Source organism: Lycorma delicatula, chromosome 2 (genome assembly GCF_047948215.1).
Source record: "Lycorma delicatula isolate Av1 chromosome 2, ASM4794821v1, whole genome shotgun sequence".
NCBI lineage: Eukaryota > Metazoa > Arthropoda > Insecta > Hemiptera > Fulgoridae > Lycorma > Lycorma delicatula.
In genome coordinates, this window is record NC_134456.1 from 238715979 (window position 1) to 238729989 (window position 14011).

General features: G+C 31.4%; 1 long non-coding RNA gene across 1 annotated transcript in view; it reads left to right on the forward strand.

Annotated features, from left to right (window-relative positions):
* Positions 1 to 11354, forward strand: part of LOC142319791 (uncharacterized) — a 43290-nt gene extending 31936 nt beyond the window's left edge. The window contains exon 3 of the long non-coding RNA XR_012755280.1: positions 11046 to 11354. This is a non-coding gene — a long non-coding RNA (uncharacterized LOC142319791). The remainder of the gene's footprint in view (positions 1 to 11045) is intronic.
* Positions 11355 to 14011: the final 2657 nt, after the last annotated feature.

Genomic DNA, 14011 nt, shown 5'->3' on the forward strand with positions numbered 1-14011 from the left:
GTTACAACATACCAAAACAACTACAGCAGCTGTACATCAGTGCTACACTAGTGCTCCTTGGGGTGACAGTGGGTACTAACAAGTCACTATACCCCGGGATTTCCCGATGATGGCATCAGGGACCCTTGAGGTGTGTGAAGGGCATGCGAAATGCATGCCTGGATCCATTAGGTTAGGGCCGGGAAGGGTAGCCCTCTAGCAGAGGAGGTTGCTGGCTTCCAGGATAGGTAGTCGGCCTCCTTCGAGGATGCTTGGGGGACCCCTACGGGAGAAACCTCATGTTGAGGTGCTACAGGTGGGCAGTGAATACCGAACACACATACATGTACATATGGAATATTTGCATCTGTTTTTTTGGGTTCCTAAGGTGTCAAAATAAAAGAGTAGTTTGATTTGTGCATTACATAACAGAAACATAATAATAAGTATTCACCACCATCATAAATCAGCTGTCATTGACATGGATCAGATCACGATCACCATTATTCATTGAGCACTGATCAGGTCATAAATCACCGTTCATTGTACAGTTGATCCCTGTTCAGTGAGCACTGATTAGATCACAGATCACGTTCAATGGGTACCGATTGGGTCACAGATCAGTCATTGTTCAGCGATCATCAATCATCATCATCATCAACAATAAAACTAATATCAGAATGCATTACAAAACTTGTTAATTCTACAATATGGTAGTATATGATCACTAGTGTAGGCTACACAAATTCATGGTCCAACTGTCCATCAGTAGGTTTAAGGGAAGGATTGTTGTAAGATTACATTTAATATTTGATTTGTGACCTCGAAAAGCAGCAACAACACACGTATTATTCAGGTGTACAGTTAAGCAGAAGTATCTAATTACAAAGGAAAACTGGACGTATGAGTACAATATTTATTGTAAGTGGAATTGCAGGTTTGTTTCTATTGTTATATTAACATAATTATAAAAGTTTACATAAATTTCCAAAAAATATTCTAATATGACATTATTTATACCCCCATGCTGGTGGTTCAAAGTTACTTGTACTAATTATAAATTGAACGGGCATGCAAGTGATCATCAATAAAACCATTATCAAAGTGGCATACATGATGTAAAAGAATTTTTTAAAATTCAGCTCTAATGATAATTTGATCTCATAGAACTAAACTCCTCTTGCACACTCGTATCTTTTGATTCCAGTTATTTTCTGCCTATTGTAACAGTTAATTCTTTGATGAAAATTTATCCTTGGAGTAGATTTACAACATTATAAAATAAATCATAGTATACCGCTTACTAAGTAGTCCAGCATTTTTAGAATTTATATTACAATTGTTCATCAAAAAAGATCATTGCTTTGATATTTGTAGTTCTATTGAAAATGGCTAGAACGCTTATTCTTCAGGTTTATTGTTAAGCATAAATGTCAAATTGGAAACATGATTAATGTAAAATATTAAGTAGATTTGCAGGTTTGTTTCTATCGCTACAGACCTCAGAGTTCCTGTTGACTGACTCCTTTGTTCTCTTTAGAGCACAAGATTCATTAGTCAATATATGAACTTTCCTTACATATTGTGTAGTTTTTTGAAGGCAGATAGTGGGCACATATATAAATCAGTTCAACTGTTGAGCTTCAACAGTGCTAAAAATCAGAGGATTGCACTGTTAACTGTTTTTTGATAACATTTAAATTTAAAGTTGACTACTCTTTCATGTAGATTAAATCATTTTCAATTGTAAAGTAGAAATTCCACTCTAAAAATTAAATTTAAATTAATATTGTAAGTACTTCTTGCACACCCAGCTGACAGTTAAAGAACTTAGGTCTAAAAAAAGAAAGGTTTTTGAAACAATGTACAATAAGGCCTGTTACAATAACATTTTGTGTAAAAAATCTCCTTAGTAATAGCTTTCATCCTTACCTATCATCACCCTGATGTTACCACTTCATTTTTAAAAGATTAGAAGACCTTATAAACAAAGAGATCTAATGAAAATACAGATATTTACTGAAAAAAAAGGGAAAGGCTTTCCCTACTTGCACCACACATTACATTACAATAGTTTGCTAAATTCATTTACAATAGCATTTTCCAAAATTATCAGATGAAGGTAGCCAATAAGTTGATGCCCAGCAATGCATCCATATAATCCAAACAATTCACCTGAAGGTTATTGCTCACTCAGTCGCCCATAATTATGCACTTATTTCTGCCTTCCAGATAATACGCTAACCATTTTAAAGCTAGACCTCTAATTTCAGTATGTACATTTTAAATTAAAGGGAATTTTGCTGATTAACTATATCAAACATTTAATATTTAATCAAGAAATAATACAGAAAGGTGCATTGAAAATTCAGTATTCACCCTCCTGAAAACCAAATTGACACGAGTAAAAAAATTATTTTTGGATAGAAAACTAACCGCCTTTTTTTATTTGCTTTTTCTAGCAATTTAAAAACGAAAGTAATGAAATGTAGTAGAAATAATGAAGATGGACCACTGAACGTTGAAATAGGGTGAGAAAAGATTACAGAGGTAGAAGAATTTTATTATTTTGGAAGTAGAACTACTAAAGATGAACGAAGCAGGAGCGATATAAAATGCCGAATAGCACAGGTGAAACTAGCTCTCGGTCAGAAATATAATCTGTTTACATCAAAAATTAATTTAAATGTCAAGAAACGATTTTTGAGTATCTGTTTGGAGCGTCGTTTTATATGGAAGTAAAGCTTGGACGATCGGAGTACCTGAGAAGAAAAGATTAGAAGCTTTTGAGATGCGGTGCTGTAGGATAATGTTAAAAATCAGACGGGTGGATAAAGCGACTGATGAAGAGGTGTTGCTACAAATCGATGAAGAAAGAAGCATTTCAAAAATATAGTTAAAAGAAAAGACAGACTTATAGGCCACATATTAAGGCATCACAGAATAGTCGCTTTAATATTAGAGGGACAGGTAGAAGGAAAAAATTGTGCAGGCAGGCCACGTTTGGAATATGTAAAACAAATTTTAGGGATCTAGGATGTAGGGGGTATACCGAAATGAAACTACTAGCACTAGATGGGGAATCTTGGAGAGCTGCGTCAAACCAGTCAAATAACTAAAAAAAAAAAAAAAAATTTACATATCAGATCAGAACACATGTAATGGTTTATAATTCTCCACTGTCTTTTGGCAGGTAATTCCCTCATTTTTAGAATATTGTTTTTTAACCGCCATAATCCACACATTTATTTTTTCTTAGGCCAATCCCCAGCAGTGCAATCTATAATTGAATTTTGAATGAACTAAAAACAAAGTAGATCTGGCAAAGAACATCTAGTGGAAAAAACTTCCTTATATGATAAAATTGTTTTAATTCATATAAATAAATATTTCTTCAAACTCTGTATATGTAAATCCCATAAATTTGTCATTACCATCAAGCCAAGTATTTAATAAAATTCATCTGGTATATGACTTAACATTTGCCCTGTATACAACCACAGTCACCATTCTAAAATATTAATGAAACTAATACGCTGGAAGCAGATGCTAAAATAAATATTATATATTTGATTTTTAAAGCATTATGAGCTATTTATTGACAAAACTATAAGCCAAAATTATCCAAATCACTGTGCATTATGGTTTGCAAACTATCAAGATAGGTTAAGTAGAGCAGTATCATCTGAAAAAGATGTAGCTTTACCATAAAACTTATGCAAAAGTAGGACATTAATAGAAATTATAGAGTAGATCCAAGAACCATATTAATTAACTAAAAATATTAGCAATTTTACCGTATCAGAAACAACATTTATATATATTTTATATTTAACAGTAGGCATAGAAGTACAATGGTTTTTTAATTCAGTGATTCTTTGCAGGTAATTCCCTCATATTTTTAAAATGTTGTTTTTTAGCTTCCATAATCCATACATCTATCTTGTTCTTAAACTTAATGATTCAGTCTTAATTTTGTGGTTGTGAGAATTTTTATGCCATATTTTATACTATACATCTCTCTCTCTCTGAGAAATTGTAGTGCACAGCCCGATTTTATCCACGGCTTAAAATAAATAAACAGGTTTATTTTAAAATAACAGATTTTGATCGATTAATATACCCTAATATAATATGTAAAAAGTTATTAAACTGAAAATTAGCATCGTCATCAAGAATTTCCCTCCAGTCATGTTCATGTAAATATGATCTTAATTTACCTTAATCCTAACCTCTTTAAAATCCTTTATGAATTACTTTGAGCTCCATCCTTAGAAATAACTATAGCAAAAGCCCTATGATCCTTAAAATGTACCAGAATGACAGCACTAGAAACGTTGTGTTTATATAAAATTGATTTATAGAAAACGTGATCGATACAAGATGGCCTATCATCATCAGTACCTCTATTATCAATATTAACTAAGGAGTTGTACTCATTCATACCAAATATTTTTAGATAATGCTTACAAATACTGTTTATTCTTTAATTAATATTTATGTCTCCTACTAAAAAAAATATATTTTGGAATCATAGGAAGGTATTTAAGGCCTTTCAAATCGTTTGCTTATTCCAGCTACAGACATCCAAGAACATAAAATGCTGTTTTAACCGATTTTTTTTTCTTTCAGAATGTATCCCGGCCGGTTAGCCTTCTTTTTTTTTTTCTGATTAAGCTTCTTTTCTTGTAAAATCTTATTATTATCTCTTCATTTTTCAGTACGATTATAATTTTCAGTAATTGAGATAAAAAGTTGGATCTAGTGGGTGAGAAAGTCAGAGTTGGCTGATGTGAGATTTAGAATAGGCTTTATGAATGTGAAGGTAGAAGGAAAATCTTGGTTAAAAAATTTTAATATCTGGAAAACCGTGAAAAATATAATTTACCGACAAACATAATAAAGATTGCTAAAGAGAAATATAAATCTCAAGTCATTCACCCAGGAAATTTGACCGAGAGGTTAAGAGTAAATAAAGGTGTCAGATTGCACTGAGTACTATCGTTTTAAATATTTCTGATGGTAATTGATAATTTGTCGAGGTAGGGAATTGAAGATAAAAAAAGTGGTAGGATTCATTCAAGAAAATTTAGGATCCTGACTTTGCTCATGAGATATGTACACTGCCACCTCAAAATTTTGTTAATATGACACAGACAAAATAAATCAATTTAGAATAGGATTCCAGCTAGTACAGCTACCATATCATTAATTGAAGATAAATCAAAATCTTTGTGTATAAATTATGCACCAAGAGATTCTGTCATAGTTACCTGATTGAAAATAATACATCACAGTAAATTATTACTCCACTGTTTTTATTAATTGCAAATAATTGTCATCGGTTATCAAAAATTAAAGTTTTTAATGTTTGTGAATGATATATACATTTTTGAACTGAATGACTACATTATGTTTTGAGAACATGCAGATTGTGTATTTAATTGGTGAATTTAAAGTGATCTAGATATGAATAAGGGAAAATGTAATAATTATATTATTTTTTTTTTTGAAGAAGAGAATTATTCTCTTCTTCAATCAGTAAAAGGAATCCTCCTTACCATAGCTGTACGACTAATAACAATGATCTAACCCGTGTTGATAATGCAAGAGATTTTGGATTTATTTTGAAATTTATTTCATTATTCATTTACAGATGTCTAGGCTTCAATAGAAGGAGGGGTCAATTTTTAAAAGGGAATATACATTAGTATACTTTTATAACAACCCCTCTGTATACAAATTGTGATTGTATATAGCTCTGAGATTTAGAATCCACGTCATGATCAAGGCACTGCCTTACAATGTGTCCAACATTGGTCTCAAATTTGCTTCAAACATGACTCCAATGTTTATATGTTTATCATTGTACATTCTGTCTCACCATGTGTGAAAAATTCAGAAAAAAACATTTTGGTATGAACTAATGTGATAAAACGTAAAAACAGTAACATGAGATAAGCATAGGAATGGTACACACACTAAAGAAATTGCCAGTAAAAATGGTAAAGTGTTATAGGAAGAGGGAAAGATATTTGAAAGGTGGAATAAGTGTATTAAGTAACAACATTGCTCAAAAGGAAGCCAAATTATCTTATAAAGGCTGGAATAAAATTAAAACTTGAAGTAGGACCAGCAAAACCAAAATTGGAAGTTTTATCAGCATCAACAGAACTGCTTAAGAATTAAATAGGATTTCAGAAGATAACAAAATTATGTAATGGGATCTACAACGATGGGATGTAGTCAGATTTTCTTAAAACAATCATGATTCCATTTCCCATTAATTACATATTATGTACACCGATTTGTTTTGCAAAATTTCAATCGGCAATAGAAGAAAAGATAATCAGATTAAATAAATTACATACATTTAAAAAATAATTTTTATACCCGTTTGGGATGAATTTTCTTTATTAAGAATGTTGTACCGTTTCAATATTCCATTATTGTAAAAATAATTAAATATTTCATTGTATTGAGGTAACCTTAAAAGAACGGAACTAGTTTTTATATGTCAAGTGCCAATTATAAATTGTGTGCTCGATTATTATAAATCCCGGTAATTTTTTACCGCATTCTACTGGATATTTTTTGAAAACAAAATACGTGTATATTCAGGTTATGTATGTCGTTTACGTTGCCTTTAAAGTTTGGTGTGTTGATGAGACTATTATTTTATGTCAAAGTTTCATTTATTAGTTTATTTTATTGTATTAGCTGTGTGCGTTTTTTTTTTAAATGGTGATATTTATAATACAGCAATTACAAAACCGATTTGTGATATGTTATCGGTCATAAATTCATCCAATCATTCTGATTTGGAAAGTAGGTATTAATATTTTTGCTTTAGAACTGTTTTTAATACTATCATTACAATGCATTAGATCTAATCCAACATTACTACTAATAGAAATACACATATACAGTATCATAAACTGGCTTACCTGAAATGTAATTTAGCCATAAATTTGTTGTACTAATTATTGGTTTCTGTTATGAAATTTTTTTTTAACCAAAAATTGTCTTATTCCTATTTACCTTACCCATTTGTTTATTTTGACAGCAATATTTGCAAACGGTCATAATGTATCAGTCATATTGGGGCAAAGAATACTTTACTACCACAGAAATGAGAAAGTTTCTAAAAAATAAATTATTTAATGTTTTAGTGGCATGCACATTGTTTCATTAGTACTGAAATTAATACAGTATATTGCAAAACTCCTCCATATTCTAAGAAGTTATAAAACATGCTTTATCATCATAAAATCATTCTACTTTCTGTCTGATAAAGATGCAGAATCCGCATGAAAAAAATTCTTAATCTTACCAGTGGATGGTGAGGTTGACTGCCCTGATGATCTCTTGTGCTTCTTAACATTCTTCAGAACTCTTGCCGATCGCTTCCTTGCTCCCTCTTCTGATTCTTCACTTGCATATATTCTCCATGTACCTTCAATATTTCTGTATAATGCAGTTTTCTATCTTCTAAAGAAGTTGTTCCCTCTAAGTTTACCATTTTGTTTGATTCCTGCTTCTTAACTTATATCTTAATTACCTTCTTTCTTATCATATTTACTTCCTTATTGCACTCTTCCGTAACAAAAATCCTGGTTCCCTCCAATTTATTTGTGTTCCAGAGAATTTTCAATTTTTTGTATACTCGTGAAAATAACATTACAATTTGCCTTATAAAAATATACCCTATATTTTTTATATAATTTAAATTATCCACAGACACTTGAACTGAAGTGGGTGGTTGAATAGATGTAAGGTATACTATATCCACTAAAAGTCTAAGAAAGAAAACAATTGATTCCACGTGTAATTTTCATCATTTCATAATGTTCTTGTTTAGTTTACACTGTGATTTGAGAAATATTGAAAAAACTTCTGTCAAATCGTATTATAATATTATGATAACTATTTCAATTGATTTTCACTGTGTTATTATTTTTATGACATATTATAGGTTTCTGTGGTGAATTCAGTCGGGAATATCATATGTTTTCAGGAGCATAAGGCTTTATTGCGAATGCTTGAATAACTTTGGTTTGCACGATGTAGAAATAATATGTGAATTGATAAAAAGTAGGGGGCTTTTTATACCAGGAGCGGCATAGGCTCTTAGGTATTTAACTTTCTTCTTTATTAAAATGAAATTTACATGCAACTCTTTCCCGAAGTAGTTTAAATTATAAACTGTGCCTCCATAGGTTCCTGCATATGTGATTTGAGTTGCAGTTTTTCACGTGATTTAATGCATCTATTCAAATACAAGGGTTTTTGAATGCTAAGTTAACCATAATATTTGGGTAAATGGAGCAAGATTTTATTTAAATAAAGTTTTGAGAAAAATCCATTCAAAATATTTTTCATGAATCATTACAGATAAAAATTTATCTATTTTGCATTGATGGCTTGCAAATTTTTGAAGCAAGTTTTAAAATATACGTACACCGTACATAATCGATTCAAATATCTATAATACAGCATTACAGCAATTTAAATTGTTTCTTGAAGGAAATGTTGGAATGCCCAATTAATTTCAATGAATTTCAGAGGGATAAATAAAAGCTGGATGCTTTTTGTGGTAATTAATTTTTAAAAAAGGGGATAGTGATATTTGGAATATGGTACAACTTATCTTAATGTTATCTTAGTACAACTTATCTTAATGTTATCTTATGGACAAGCAACTGTAGAATGAAGCTATTCAGATTTAAAACGATTATTGTGGCAAATCTGAAGGAAGAAAGTTTAATTCCATCGAGTATCATTTATGATGTATTCAGAGAAAGAAATTGTGATTATGTTTTAAGTAAAGCACCTTAGGCTAGTGTTCATTGTTTACATGACCAGAAGAAATAAAAAAACTGAAGATGAAAAAACAGATTCAAGAAAAAAATAAAAACGCTAAAAAAGAAAAATCTGCAATGGAAAAATCATTAGGAATTTTGAACAAGGAAGCTGATGCAATCATGGCATTAGGAGCTGAAAAGAGAGTTAAAATCAAAAGAAAGAAAGAGATAACAAAATCAAATGGTTATAGGAAAAAGTCTGCTGAAACAGCTGATGAAATGGAGAAGTTAAGTGCAAAATTTATCAAACTTTCTAAAAACATTTGAGAACAATCCGTATAAGCAATACAAACATTAGTGTGTGGTTATTTTTTTACCACCTTTTCAATAAAAGTACAGTATTACTTTCAGTTACATGGTGGTAGTGAGAGCTGAAAATGAATTTTCTTTGTGTTTTGAATCATTAGGAATACGAAAATATCATTCATTTAAATTGGGGTTTCATATATATGTATAGTCCTAATTTTGTGGTTTTAACATTTTGAAAACTATTGATCAGTTTTATTGAAATTTAGATTTGATGTACTGTATCTGAAATTTTACATATGAAAATTCGATGAAGAATTCAAGTTGTTCTTGAGTTATGCTCAATTTGAGGTCAAAAAAGATTGAGATTATGTTGACTGTATAGCGGTGTGTTTCTAATTTATGCTTATATAGTTAGTCACAGTGGTGAGTGTGAAATTTGATGCTTGTATGTATGGTCTATTAGTTTATTAAACTTATGTAATGCGTTGTACTCTAAAAATCAGTACTTTCCGACTACAAAATAGTGCGGGTGTCAGAAACAAAAAGTCAGTCTTCTTGCATAGAACTGTGCCAGTCTTTTTATTTATTTTTGTTTGTTTATGACTGCTATAGGCCACATACTAAGGCATCCTGGAATAGTTGCTTTAATATTGGAAGGACAGGTAGAAGGGAAAAATTGTGTAGGCAGGCCACGTTTGGAATATGTAAAACAAATTGTTAGGGAGGTAGGATATAGAGGATATACTGAAATGAAACGACTAGCACTAGATAGGGAATCTTGGAGAGCTACATCAAACCAGTCAAATGACTGAAGACAAAAAAAAAATATGACTGCTGTTAAAAAAAACCAAAGAGCTTTCATGGAATATTTGATGAAGCTGAAGCATTTTTTAAAACTTCTTTTTTAAATTAAAATCAGTTTCATTAAAGATGTCCATCGTGTGATTAAAATGTATAAAAATATTGCTCAATTTTTTTTTACACAAGAATTTAAACAAAAGTATTTAGTAAGATAATAGAAGCCCATCATTTAGATTTGATAATCCTTTTATAAATGAGTAGAACTGTGTTGTTTAATTTTATCATTTCACTTTTAAAAAATTTTTTTTCCTGTAGATAATCAACTTTTTATTTCTTGCATACATCTTTCATTCCAAGTCACATAACTTCTTTAGTAATTAAGTCGCTGTCTACTCTCTAATCTTTCTTTCCAGCACAATATATAGAGCCTACTTTTTTGTCAATTCTGGTGTCAAAACTTTCATTTTTCCATATTTATCTTTATTCTCAGCTCTTTCCCCGCTTTTACAGTAACTAGAGTTTTATGATGAGAGTTAGTTAATTATCAGCTAGTTAATTAGCAGTTTAAGATAACAATTATAATTACTCTCTCTTCATTATAAAATGCAGTTCATTCCCTGCTAACAGTGAACATTTGTTATCTGCATATTTAATTTCCTTTATTCTTTCTCCTTCCTTTCTTTTTTTTTTAGATGATATACATCCTTATTTCACTCTCTCCTAGTTCTTTTGTTTCATTAATTTCTAATCCAGATACCACTTACTATCGTGTGGACATTACCTATAATATTTTGAACATTTTCAAAAAAGCATTTGACAAATTTTCTTCCGGTGAATACAACTGACATTTATGGTATCTGTTAAGAAATTAAGAGTAGGGAAGAAGAGGCAGCGGATGAAGGAATGATTGGATTTGAAGGAATGATGTTACAGACATTAAGAAAAAGAGGATGCTGAGGATTTAGAAGAATGGAGAATATTAATTTGTAAAGCGTTTAATGAGTGACAAAGAAGTAAAATAATCACATGTAACCTTGCTGATAAACAAACACTAAGAACAAAATGTTTTAACCACGTAATTAATATTGGCCTATGTTTACTTTATTTTAAAAAAAACTTTTAATTTTTGTTTGGTTTTTATTTTTTTTTTAGTTCTTTATATAATTCTCTGTTGACTGCAAAACTTACCCTGGAGCAGACATTGATAGCAACCATAATTTGGTGATAATGAAATGTAGATTGAGGTTTAAAAACCTGAAGAAAAGGTGTCAGATATACACATATATATTAAAAAGAAAGATTATATTTAAAAAGGATTATATTAAAAGAAAGATATATTTAAAAAGAAAGATTATTTTTAATTGGAAATTTACAGAAATCAAATTTTTATTTTGTAAACTATTATACCAGATGCTCTCTAATGGTAATTTTTATATGTTTGCACTTTTTTTATGTGAATCACAATTTGGTGATAGGATAAAATTAGTTATTTTTAAAAAAAAGTATTTTTACCAATATTAAATCGTGTAATTAGATTTGTTATATAAATAAATAAATAAAAACTTTATTTTATTAATTTTTAAGTTAATTTACAATTGAATTTTTTTTTTAGACAAGATTCTCTTTCTTATCATACGGTTTTAAATTAGTTTTAAAGTTCTGGGAATAGACTCAAATATGTCAAAGATAGTTTCTGAGTGTACTATTTACTATGTGTTGTTTTATATATGAGAGCTATTTATTTTTAAGTAACGTCCGATCCATTTTCTAATACAAACAAAACTAATAAAGGTATGGTTAAAAACCTTTTTTATTTCACTCTTTACATTTTATGCTACTTTTACCTAGTTACATTGTTTGTTTAAACATTTATCATAGTGTTTTACGAAATTGTTTATGCCCCATGTCATAGAAATCAGTCGGCTGTTGTTTGTGAAAACAACCAGTCTTCAATCATTGTTTTCACTTCATCAGTGTCAAACCACTGATCACCAAGAAACTCCTTCAGGTAGCAGAACAGGTGACAACACTCAGTGCTAAGTCTGGGCTGTATGGTGGGTGTTCAATTTGCTCCCTTCTAAAATATCTTATTAACTCTACAGTTTGAGTTGCAGAATGAGGTCATACTGCAACAAAAACCCAGATGACAGTAGGCCACATAGGTTATTCTGTATGACATTTTAAAGCTTCATCAAAGTCTATCCCATGTACAGTCTATCCCAAAATACAGTTGCCATAATCTTGCATGTTGACATTATCTGTTTGGCTTTCACTTTGACTGGAGATGTTGTATGTCGCCATTCCATTGACTGGTGCTTGGATGCTGGAGTGATGTGAGAAACCCATGTCTCATCTCCTGTGACAAAAGTGTAATGTAAAAGTTCATCTCCTACAGTAAAGTTCTTTACTGTGCCAAGTCAAAAATGTTAAAACACCTAGCCATTCTCCTTTTGTGGTGTTCTCAGTAAGCAGTCTAGGAACTCATCGCAAGAACAGTTTTTTGAACTGCAGGATTTCAGAAATAATTTTGTATAGCACTGAATTTCAAACTTATGGGAATATCGGTGACAAAGTGAAAATCATGAATTGCTGGTCTTCACAAATTTTTGTGCCAACTTCACTACCAAATCATCTGTGATTACAGAAGGTCGGCCCAATCGCAGTACTTCATGGACATTGTCCTGCCTGTCTGGCAGGACGGCAATATCTAACCCACTGGGTTGGTCTAATGGTGAACATGTTTTCCCAAATTAGCTGATTTGGAAGTCGAGAGTTCCAGCAATCAAGTCCTAGTAAAGGCAGTTACTTTTATATGGATATGAATACTAGATCGTGGATACCACTGTTCTTTGGTGGTTGGGTTTCAAATAACCACACATCTCAGCAATGGTTGAACCGAGACTGTACAAGACTACACTTCATTTACGCTCGTATGAGTGTAAATGAAGGTGGTAATTCCTGAAGGCTAAACAAGAAAAGAAAGAAGAAGGCCAAATATCTGCAGTCTGTCCTGAAAAGAGCCATGGCCAGAAAGAAATTGTGTCACGTACTTATTAGGGTGTACCCAAAACGCATCCTGCAAACCATTTGGGAAGAGATCATGCGTATAACACCCACCCTCTGCCTCATCCCATCTGGCCTGCCACAAGGCATCACCATGTTGTTCAATCTCTCGAATTTTTTTTAAAGTCAGCTCACCTGACTTCTTTGCAACATAACACTGTTGTTTCTCTGACGCAATCAAATCTATTGGTTTCACACCCGTGATTACCAAGATCGCCTCCTGTGAAATTGTACGGTAACCACCCGTTACTGTTAACAATATAAGGAATTGAGCCCTCAATAAAATATCCTGACAACTTTAGCCTAAATCAGTAAATTTTAGCCTATCAGCCCAAACAGGTGCCACATTTTAGCATAATAGCCTTGCACGTGCCTTATACAGAATGCTCATAGTCTTGAAATTAAGACCCCCAATCAGGATTGACTACAAGTTGAATACCAGGAAAGCATTCCAGGCCTTCCCTGTGATATATTGAAGGTGCTTCTTAAATTGCAACTTCCCATCAAGAAACACCTGAGCTACTTTTGAACTTCAACATACTTTATATGCTAGCCTTTCTTTGAAACATGGGCTAGCCAACTCACTGCCAAACAGCATGTGAGGAGCATCATCGTGGTCTTTTCCGTGCTAAACATCATCTTATGTTGTTGACCCCCACAGCTCAAGCATCCTGAAGCCTGAGTTGCTCGGAGCTTAACCTCTCTCCTTAGCCAATCTGACCTAACTTAAAAAATAGCCCTCATTTATATACATATAACAGCAATATTATTTATACCTTTTAATAAATGGTCAGTTACATTAAATATACATTTTTTTTATCATTATTACCAACTTACAAAATCTAAATTATTTTGCAAAAAGTAATAATGTTTGGATTTTAGTAAATGGTCAGCTGTAGTATATCTAATGTAGCTGACCATTTATTAAAATGAAAACATATTATTAATGACTGAAAATATAATTTAGAGATTTAGGAAGTTTTTAATAATGATAAAAAGAAAATGTACTCAAGAAATATTACATTGATGTATATAAATATAAAATATGTACCATC